We start from the raw sequence: 11,020 nt of genomic DNA on the forward strand, positions 1-11,020 counted from the left end.
AGCAGCATTCAAGTGTGCATGAGGCTGGTGCCTGTGCCGACTGGCCGACCTCCTGTGTTTAGAACGCAGCAGGCCAGCCAATCGGCGCTGGACCCGGAAGCAAGTGGAGATCACTGGAGTAACGGTGTCTGGACAGTGATTTCCAGCTTCCAGGGACGTCAGCCAGGTATGGTATATATTGGTTAGTGATCGACCGATATCGGTATTTTGTTGCCGATACCAATATTTTGGCCAATGCATATCGGTATCGGCTGATATTTTTGTACATTTAAAATTTTTTTTTTTTTTTTGACAGGTACTCTTGTGGAGGGATCTGGGGGTCTAAAAGACCCCAAACCCCTCCTCTGCATTTAAAAGCATTCAAAGCGCCAAGTTTGGCTGATTTGAATGCTGTAAATTTTTTGAATCTGGTGCCAGACTGTACCCGGAAGTGATGTCACTCATGACATCACTTCCAGGTTTTTGCATGGAAACCCGATCAGAGTCGAATGCGGCTTTGATCGGGACTTCGGCGGCCGTGCAGGCTGGTTGCCCGGATCTCCCGGTGGGACGGGGGACCCGGGTGAGCTGCGGAAGGCAGCGGGAGGGGGGGAACATCCCCTTCCACTCCTTGTAATGACAGCCGAGTGGCTTCTCAGCCGCATTGGTTGTCATTACAAGACAGCCAACCGTTGGCTATGGACGCCGGTACCGGGGTGATGCCTCTAGCTGCAGACATCACTCCGGTACAGCACTTTCCCGAAATATCGGCAATATCGGTAACCTCAGGGGCCGATTCCCATATATCGGGGAAAGTGCATATCGGCCCCCAATATATCGACTTTGCCGATAATCGGTCGATCCCTAATATTGGTCCAAGCAGAATCGCTGAATCAATGTTAAGGCCCGTACACACGATAAGAAAATTGGAAGTAAAATTTTGTCCGATGAACAATCTGCCGATTTTCCGATCATTAATATGGAGCTTTCGACAGCCGGTTAGGAAGTTTCATACGACAAAAACTGGATGTACAGGCTATAAAATGTTTATCTTACGTGAACACAACGTCCAATTTTCATTTATTTAGTATAGTTTTCGTCCGGAAAAAAAACGTAAGAGCAAGACTAGGCATGCTGGGAAACGAAGGAATACATAGAAAACAATTCAACACATGACATCACTTCTGAAATTGAATTCTGTCGTATGAGAATTTTCGTATGTGGAGCAACCTCTTCACTTTCCACACGAGACTAGCATGCAACAAAAAAACGAATGAAAATGTGTTCGATAATCTGATCGTGTGTACGAGGCTTAACTATGGGGTTGATTTACTAAAGGCAAATCCCCTGTGCACTACAAGCGCAGTCACTGTAGATCAGAGGGGAAACTGATTTCTATTATCCAATCATGTGTTTTTTATTTTCCTTGCTTGTCCCCCCCCCCCCCCAGATCTACAGCGACTGCACTTCTTAGTGCACTTGTAGTGCATAGTGAGTTTGCCTTTGGTAAATAATCCCCCCCCCCATTAATAAATCTACACCTGCAATTCTTCTTTAACCACTTCCCAACTGCGCTGCAGCCAAATGACGGCTATAGTGCAGCTGGCTAGTTCTGGGAGGCGTCATATGATGGCCTCCCATGATTGTGCCCACAAGGGGAGCACCGGCAGGTCCTCTGGACACAGCTGATCACAGATTGAAGTAAAAAGCCAATCAGTGGCTCTATACCACGTGATCAGCTGTGTCCAATCACAGCTGATCACAGATGTAAACAGAAGGCGGTTATCGGCACTCCTTACCTCATGCTGACAGCATGAGAAGAGAAGAAGAGATCCGATAACTGGCTTGTGTACACATCTACACTAATAATCAGGGCACTGATTATCAGTGCAGTCCCACCAGTGCCCATCAGTGCAGTCATTTAGTGCCCACCAATGCCTCCTCATCAGTGTCACCTATCAGTGCTGCCTACCAGTGCCCATCAGTGCCACCTACCAGTGCCTGTGACAGTACTCAGTATCACTGGGAATGGAAGACAGACAATATGCTAATATCATCAGCTCAACCACCTGTCTTCCAGACATTGTTGAATTATGTACTCACCTGTTATCTACAATAGGTTCTGTATTTACACCTATTGTTTGTGTATTGTATTGTAGGAGCTCGAAGACGGCCTTCTGCTACTTAATTGGCTCAGGTTAATTGAATCACTGTCATCTATTAGTTGCTGAGCGGAAATATACTGTTTGTGTTGGTTGTACTTCAGATATGTTAATTCTATTTCTGTATACAATTTCATCTGCATATGATAATGTAATCAGGCAACCCCTGACCTGTGTGTAGGAATTTGATCAGGAGGGGGATGCGCTCATGTGTATATAAATTCTGTGTGACTGTTCAATAAAGAGTGATTCTAGTACAAGCTAAGTGTCAGGCTAGCTTTGTATGGAGGGCGGCTGGAATAGCAATATATGTTCATGACTGTAAGGAAGCCGTATACTGACGAAGACCACAAGTACAGGGTGGGTCGGTCGGAGGTTCTGTTACAGTGCCCATCAGTGCGGCCCATAAATGCAGCCTCATCAGTGCCCACCAGTGCAGTCAATCAGTGCCCACCAATGCCTCCTCATCAGTGTCACCTATCAGTGCCGCCTACCAGTGCTCATCAGTGCCGTCTATCAGTGTCCATTAGTGCCGCCTATCAATGCAGCCTCATCAGTGCCCACCAATTCCGCCTATCAGTGCCCACCAATGCCGCCTATCAATGCAGCCTCATCAGTGCCCACCAGTGCCTCCTCATCAGTGCCCACCAGTGCTGCCCCATCAGTGCCTCCTTATCAGTGCCCATCAGTGCCGAATATCAGTGTCCACCAGTGCCTTCTCATCAGTGCCCACCAGTGCTGCCTTATCAGTGCCGTCTATCAGTGTCCAACAGTGCCTCCTCATCAGTGCCCACCAATGCTGCCTCATCAGTCCTGCCTATCAACGCCCATCAGTGAAAAATTACCAGTTTGCTAAATTTTATTACAAGCTATAAAAAAAGTTTTTTTTTGTTCGGTCTTTATTCGTTTATTTAGCGGAAACTAAAAAAAACAATCCAGTGGTGATCAAATACCACCAAATAAAAGCTCTATTTGTGTGAAAAAAAAATAAAATGATAAAACTTTAGTTTGGGTGTAGTGTAGCATGACCGTGCGATTTTCATTCAAAGGGCAACAGTACTGAAAGCTGAAAATTGGCCTGGGCAGGAAGGGGGTAAAAGAGCCCAGTAGGCACGTGGTTAAGCTGGCCATACATTGCTCGAATGTCAGCCAACTCCTGCCACAGGTGTCAGAACTGCCTTAATCCAATAGTGGGCAGTAGGGATTCCTCCATTCATGCAGTTTAGCATCAAGTAAGAATAGAAGAAATTGTTTACACTGCAATCCCTGCATTTTCACGCCTTTGTAAAGTGTTTTTTTTGCGCATTTGCAGTGATTTTTTGTTGCATTCACTTTGCATTTTTTACTGTGAGTTCAACTTACATTGCTTTTGCTGTATATTCATGCGTGTTTACATGCGACAAAATGCTGTACAAATGCACAGAAAAGCACCGCAATGGTGTAAACTAGGCTCATTGAAATACATTCATTTTTCTTGCCTATGCATTCATTCTGCTTTTAATAATGCATTTGACTGCGTCTGTTGTAAATGAGACCATTCTTCTCTTGTTCTGCCTGTATAGAAATCCATGGAAAAATCTATGGACTAGTAAGGTGGAACACATGACATTTTGGGTCTTGGGTTAATACATTTTAAAGTGGTTGTCATAGGCGTGTGCACAGGGTGTGCCGGGTGTGCCCGGGCACACCCTAATCATCTCATGCATAGTAACATTATCACTCTGTGTGCAGGCAGGAGGATGGGAAAGATCTCCCTCTTACCGGCTCTGCTATAGGACAAGTGCTTACGCATTTCTCTTTCACTGTGCTGATGTTCTGTCGATTACTGCAAATCGTCAGATAATGCCTCCAACGATCTGCACATGCGCAGTAGTGACATCACTCCAGCTGATCTGCCAATCAGCTGGTGTAATGTCCACGCTGCGCATGCACAGATCGTCAGAGGCTTTATCTGACCATCAGCATAGTGCATTGTTCTGTCGATTACTGCAGATAGTCAGATAATGCCTCCGACGGCAGCTGGCGTGACGTCACTTCTGCGCATGTGCAGGCATTATCCGACAATCTACAGTGATCAACAGAGCGCTGGTAGGAAGATCAATGTAACGGGGCCATATATATGAAGACACACAGGTTTTTTCGCCTTCCTTTGGATCAACTGTGGGTATAGGATTGTGTATATGGGGTTGTATGGTTGGGATTTCTATACTTCTTTTTGTTTTTTATTGGTTGAGCCAGATGGACTTGTGTCTTTTTTTAACCTGAGTAACACACACGTGTGTTTGAGCTTAAGGGTGCGCATCCTAATGGAATAGACTGCACACACCTATGGCTTAAGGTTGTTTTACCTTCATGTATACCTTCATGTATACCTTCTGTGTGCTTCTCCCCTAATACTCACCTGAGCCCCCTCTCGATCCAGCAATGTGCACAAGAGCCTTGGCTGTCCCGGGTCTCTCTCTTCTCATTGACTGAGACTGCCATTGGCTCCCACTGCTGTCAATCACAGCCAGTGTGCCAATAAGCGGGGGGGGGGGCGAGCCTCAGCTCTATGTGTCCTATGGACACATAGAGCAGGGCTCAGGAGCGAGCACACACCAGTGCACCCATAGCAAGCGGCTTACTTTTGGGGGTACTGGTTAAGGGGGAGGAGCCAGGATCGCCATGGCGGGACCCAAGAAGAGGAGGATTGAGGCTGCTCTGTGCAAAACCAGGAAAATATGACATGTTTGTTAATTATTTATTATTTAATACCCCTTTAAGAGCCGGTTCACACTAGCGCGACTTGTCAGGCGACTTGTCAGCCTGACAAGTCGCGCTCCCTCGCGGTCCATTGACCGCTACAGGACCTGTTCTAATAGGAGCGACACAAGTCGCTCCGACTTAGAAAAAGGGTCCTGTACTACTTCGGGGCGACCTCGGAGCGACTTGCATAGACTTCCATTATGTGAAGTCCCTGCAAGTCGCTCCGAAGTCGTGGTGCATGGTAATGCACAAGTCGCCCCCAAAGTAGTAAGGAATGAGGAGCAGACTTTCATCAATGGTTATCATCGTTATTTATCAATTTCATCCCTGTTTCCACCATGTAATCCCAAAATCCGATTGATCGAAATATGATTGTGTTCATGAACAAAGTATCTCAGTGCTGACAATCGATACAAAATGATTGATGATTTTCTGCCCTGGCCGATCGACTCCGATCTAAATCGATCAGAAGGGAAATCATGGCTATTCGATTGAATCACACATTGATCGGACAAGAAAATGGAAGCATGTGTGGCCACCATAAGACTGATCTACCATATTCTCTTAGTTACTGTTTTCTCACCAATATTGTCGCCGTGTGCAATGCACCTATAGAACTACAAGTGCCAGCATGCTGAAACCACCACTGAAAAAAGGACAAACACTGACTGCCTGCAACCCCCGGGAAATCCTACATTCCATGTACAGTCACAGCTTCTCCTGTACAGGAACAATATAGAAGAACCCGACCAAATATCACCTGGGGATGACCGTACAATGGCACTGCCGATCATAGAATGCCGAGATCAATCACACCGTGAAGTCCTATGGAGAGAACTACATGGCAGTGCCGCTCCGTCATTATCTACCGATGAATGGGCAAATCCACAGCTGAATGCCATAGAAGAGGAATTCTTGGAAGCTCTCTGGGAGGACACGAAGCACAATGTATAGAAATAAAGAAATGTAACAATCCGCAAGGTCACCGGTTATATAGAAACATCAATGTGACAAAGAGGGGAGTAATAAACAAATAAACATTATATTCATCATAATAGATCCATGGATAAAGTTATTAAATAGACAGATAGAGAGAGAGAGAGAGAGAGAGAGTACATCATTGGAGAGATACAGTAGATGATAGATAGATAGATAGATAGATAGATAGATAGATAGATAGATAGATAGATAGATAGATAGATAGATAGATAGATAGATAGATAGATAGATAGATAGATAGATAGATAGATAGATACTGATCGATTAATAGATAAATACTAGATAGATAGATAGATAGATAGATAGATAGATAGATAGATAGATAGATAGATAGATAGATAGATAGATAGATAGATAGATAGATAGATTATACCATACATAGAGATTGATCGATCGATAGATCGATAGATCGATCGATAGATCGATAGATAGATAGATAGATAGATAGATAGATAGATAGATAGATAGATAGATAGATAGATAGATAGATAGATAGATACCATACATAGAGACTGATCGATTAATAGATAAATACTAGATAGATAGATAGATAGATAGATAGATAGATAGATAGATAGATAGATAGATAGATAGATAGATAGATAGATAGATAGATAGATAGATAGATAGATAGATATAGAGGTTAATCGATTGATAGATAAATACTAGATAGACAGACAGATTAGAAGATAAATGGATTAGTGGAAGGAATAGATAAATAGAGTCATAAATAAGTAGAGATTGACTGATAGATAAATACTGAATAGATGAATAGAGAAATAAAGATTAATAGATACAGAAGAAAGAAAGAAAGAAAGAAAGAAAGAAAGAAAGAAAGAAAGAAAGAAAGAAAGAAAGAAAGAAAGAAAGAAAGAAAGAAAGAAAGAAAGAAAGAAAGAAAGAAATATTGGATAGATGAATAAAGATAAATAGATAGATTAGGTGATGAAAAGATAGATATAGATAGGTCTATAGATAAATATTGGATAGCTGCAGTAGATGATAGATATACAGATAATAAATTGTGCTGCACTGATATAAAGAAAAATTCCAGCCACCCTCTCGCCCTCATTCCTTAGATCCGATACTCATCATTCTTGTTACCCCTCTAACAACTCCCTAAAGAGGGCGCTAGTCAGCCAGGCACCACCAGCAGTATGTCTCCCTCTAGAGGTCGATGCTGGAACTGCAGTTCGGACAACCTGCTCTGAATCCCACCTGTTCAGGAGCCATTCATATCACACAGTACCAATGTCAACATGACCAGCACACACCATACAATCATGATCTCCGACATCTGAGGGATAAAAAAAAGATATATATATATATATATATATATATATATATATATATATATATGCTTCTTTTTTAAAGCGCTACGCAATATTATATATATATATATATATATATATATATATGACAGACTGTATAAAAAATATATATATAGATGCTTCTTTTTTAAAGCGCTACGCAAAAAAAAAAAAAAAAATATATATATATATATATATATATATATATAGAAATGCTTCTTTTTTAAAGCGCTACGCAATAATATATGAACATATATATATATACTGTATATGACATACTGTATAAAAAAAATATATATATATAGCCAGTATCATTGAGTAGGTCCCCCCTTTTAGTACTTGCCCAGCCAGTTCTGTTCTCTTCTTGAAATACAGAAACACCTGGTACAGGGGAGATTCAAGTTTAAGCTGGGCGCAAAGAGGGCGCAATTTGGGCGCCCATGGGGTATGTAAATTGGGCGCCCCTTGAATCTAAGCAGTAAATTGGGTGCATGGGAGACACAGAACGGGCGCCCCTTTCAGGCGCAGGGTTCAGGGAAGGCGCCCCCGTCTGTCCGCTCTGCACAGGACAAGACAGCAGAGTGTGAAGTCAAAGTTCTGTTTTATTTTTACCTCCCATTTCCTTCCTCCTGCAACTGAATAACACAGATCGGAGAGATCGGCTCACAGCCCCGCTTTATGTGGTCACTTCTTCAATGTGCTGTCCAGCTGCATCGGAACTACAAATCCCATCCTCCCCCGGCATGCTGGGTTTTGTAGTTGTCCAGCAGTGGAGATCCCCGGGTAGTAAAGGGCTGTGTTGCAGCGGGCAGTATATGGAGGGGGAGAAGGCTGGGGGGTCTCACCTGGGTTCAGGGGGGTCCTGATCCTCTCCTGTGGGTTGCTGCTCTGGCTTGGATCTCCGGGAGGTGTCAGGAGCGGCTGGCTTGCTGTGTGCAGGAGGGAGAAGATCCGCACAGCTCAGAGATCAGTGTGCTCAATGCTGTACAGGCAGAGGGAGCTGCTGTGCTCTCATTCCAGAGCATGAGGAGGTGCTACAGCCTATGTCAGCGCCCTGCAATCACCATCGCTGTGCCTCTCTAACCCCCCTCCAACCTCAACTCTCCCATCTCTTTTCATACCCCCCCCCCCATCCAACCTCCACTCTCCCCTTTTCTTTTCATACCCCCCTCTATTTTATCAGTACATTTCCCTGCCTCTTCTTGGCTTTGCTTTTTTCTGCTCTTAATTTTTCTCTTTTTATACATTTTTTCTCTCTTTTTTTCTTTTCCCCACCTCCTCTCCTTCTCCTCTACCTCTCCTCTCCTTCACCTCTCCTCTCCTTCACCTCTCCTCTCCTCTACCTCACCTCTCCTTCCACCTCTCCTTCACCTCTCCTCTCCTCTACCTCACCTCTCCTTCCACCTCTCCTTCACCTCTCCTCTCCTTCTCCTCTCCTTCACCTCTCCTCTCCTCTACCTCACCTCTCCTTCCACCTCTCCTTCACCTCTCCTCTCCTCTACCTCACCTCTCCTTCCACCTCTCCTTCACCTCTCCTCTCCTCTACCTCACCTCTCCTTCCACCTCTCCTTCACCTCTCCTCTCCTTCTCCTCTCCTTCACCTCTCCTCTCCTCTCCTCTACCTCTGCTCTCCTTCACCTCACCTCTCCTCTACCTCTGCTCTCCTTCACCTCACCTCTCCTTCTCCTCTCCTTCACCTCTCCTTCTCCTCACCTCTCCTTCACCTCTCCTTCACCTCTCCTCTCCTTCACCTCTCCTCACCTCTCCTTCTCCTCTCCAATCCTTCACCTCTCCTCTCATCTACCTCTCCTCTCCTCTCCTCTACCTCTGCTCTCCTTCTCACCTCTCCTTCACCTCTCCTCTCCTTCTCCTCTCCTCTCCTTCACCTCTCCTCTCCTCTACCTCTCCTCTCCTCTACCTCTGCTCTCATTCTCACCTCTCCTTCACCTCTCCTCTCCTCTCCTCTCCTCTCCTTCTCCTTCACCTCTCCTCTCCTCTCATCCACCTCTCCTCTCATCTCCTCACCTCTCCTTCACCTCTTCTCTCCTTCACCTCTCCTCACCTTCACCTCTCCTCTCCTTCTCCTCACCTCTCCTCTCCTTCACCTCTCCTTCACCTCTCCTCTCCTTCACCTCTCCTCTCCTTCTCCTCTCCTTCTCCTCTCCTTCACCTCTCCTCTCATCCACCTCTCCTCTCTTCTCATCTCCTCACCTCTCCTTCACCTCTTCTCTTCTCTCCTTCACCTCTCCTCTACCTCTCCTTCTCCTCACCTCTCCTCTCCTTCACCTCTCCTCTCCTTCTCCTCTCCTCTCCTCTCCTCTCCTCTCCTTCTCCTTCTCCTCTCCTCTCCTTCTCCTTCTCCTCTCCTTCTCCTCTCCTCTCCTTCACCTCTCCTCTCCTTCACCTCTCCTCTCCTTCACCTCTCCTTCTCCTCCCCTCTCCTCTCCTCTCCTTCACCTCTCCTCTCCTTCACCTCTCTTTCTCCTCTCCTCTCCTCTGCTCCTCCTCTCCTTCTCCTCTCCTATACTTCACCTCTCCTATACTTCACCTCTCCTCTCCTTCACCTCTCCTCTCCTTCACTTCTCCTCACGTCTCCTCTCCTTCACCTCTCCTCTCCTCTCCTTCACCTCACCTCACCTCTCCTCTCCGCTCCTCTCCTTCACCTCTCCTCTCCTTCACCTCTCCTTCTCCTCTCCTATACTTCACCTCTCCTCTCCTTCACCTCTCCTCTCCTTCACTTCTCCTCACCTTCACCTCTCCTCCACCTCTCCTCTCCTCTCCTTCACCTCTCCTCTCCTTCACCTCTCCATTCCTTCACCTCTCCTCTCCTTCACCTCTCCTCTCCTTCACCTCACCTCACCTCTCCTCTCCTCTCTGCTCCTCTCCATCAGTACAACCTGCATTCTGCAGGTAGGGCATCCTATTCATTTCAAAGGACTTCCCTACCCTCAGAAACACAGCTATAAAAGTCCCGGGCCCCTTTTTTAAATCTCGGCACAGAAAATCACGTGATGCCGTAGCACCGTGCGGTTTCGAATGAGAAAAACGCAGGAATCTTGCTGATGTGTGGGGATTACATTAACCGCTTGCCGACCGCCGCACGACTATATACTGCGGCGGTCAGCCCCTCACAGGCAGAGTGACGTATCGTTACGTCACTAGCCTGGGAGGGTCTGGGGAGCGAGCACGCGCCGCCGGCGGCGCGCTCCCGCTCCTGCGCGGTCACGGACCCCCCCGCGCGTGTGACCGGCGGACCCGATGTCCGCCGGCCACTCTGCGATCGGCGGGGGAGAGAGTCAGGCAGCTTGTGTAAATAAGCTGCCTGTCATTCTCCTCGGTGTAAAGACACTGATCACACGGATCTACTATGTAGATCCGTTGATCAGTGTCCTTACAGCTCAAGCCACAGCCAATCACAGTAGTAAGCACGCCCCTAGGGACACACACAGCCCCTCCCTCCCAAATAAAGTTAACCCCTTCACTACCAGTGTATTTTTACAGTAACAGTGCATATGTATAGCACTGATTACTGTAGAAATGTCACTGGTAACCCCAAAAGTGTCAAAAATGTCAGTCAAGGGTCCGATCTGTCCGCCCCAATGTCGCAGTAAAAAAAATCGCAGATCGCCGCCATTATGCGTTAAAAAAAAAACAACAAAAATGACAAAAATCTTTCCCTTTGTTAGTAAACGCGATAACTTTTGCGCAAACCAATCAAAATACGCTTTTTGCGATTTTTTTTACCAAACATAGGTAGCATAAAACAAATTGGCTGAAAATGTTAAAAAATTTAGATTTTTACATTTTTTTGGGAGGGAATTTCAT

At 45.7% G+C, this 11,020-nt stretch overlaps 1 protein-coding gene across 1 annotated transcript in view; it reads right to left on the minus strand.

The window, feature by feature from the left end:
- Positions 1-8,213, minus strand: part of LBHD2 (LBH domain containing 2) — a 145,006-nt gene extending 136,793 nt beyond the window's left edge. Inside the window, exon 1 of the mRNA XM_082242698.1 lies at positions 8,041-8,213. The gene's annotated coding sequence lies outside the window, so the exon portion shown is untranslated. The remainder of the gene's footprint in view (positions 1-8,040) is intronic.
- Between the last annotated feature and the right edge of the window lie 2,807 nt (positions 8,214-11,020).

This window comes from Pelophylax lessonae (assembly GCF_965119305.1).
Source record: "Pelophylax lessonae genome assembly, chromosome: 13".
Lineage (NCBI taxonomy): Eukaryota > Metazoa > Chordata > Amphibia > Anura > Ranidae > Pelophylax > Pelophylax lessonae.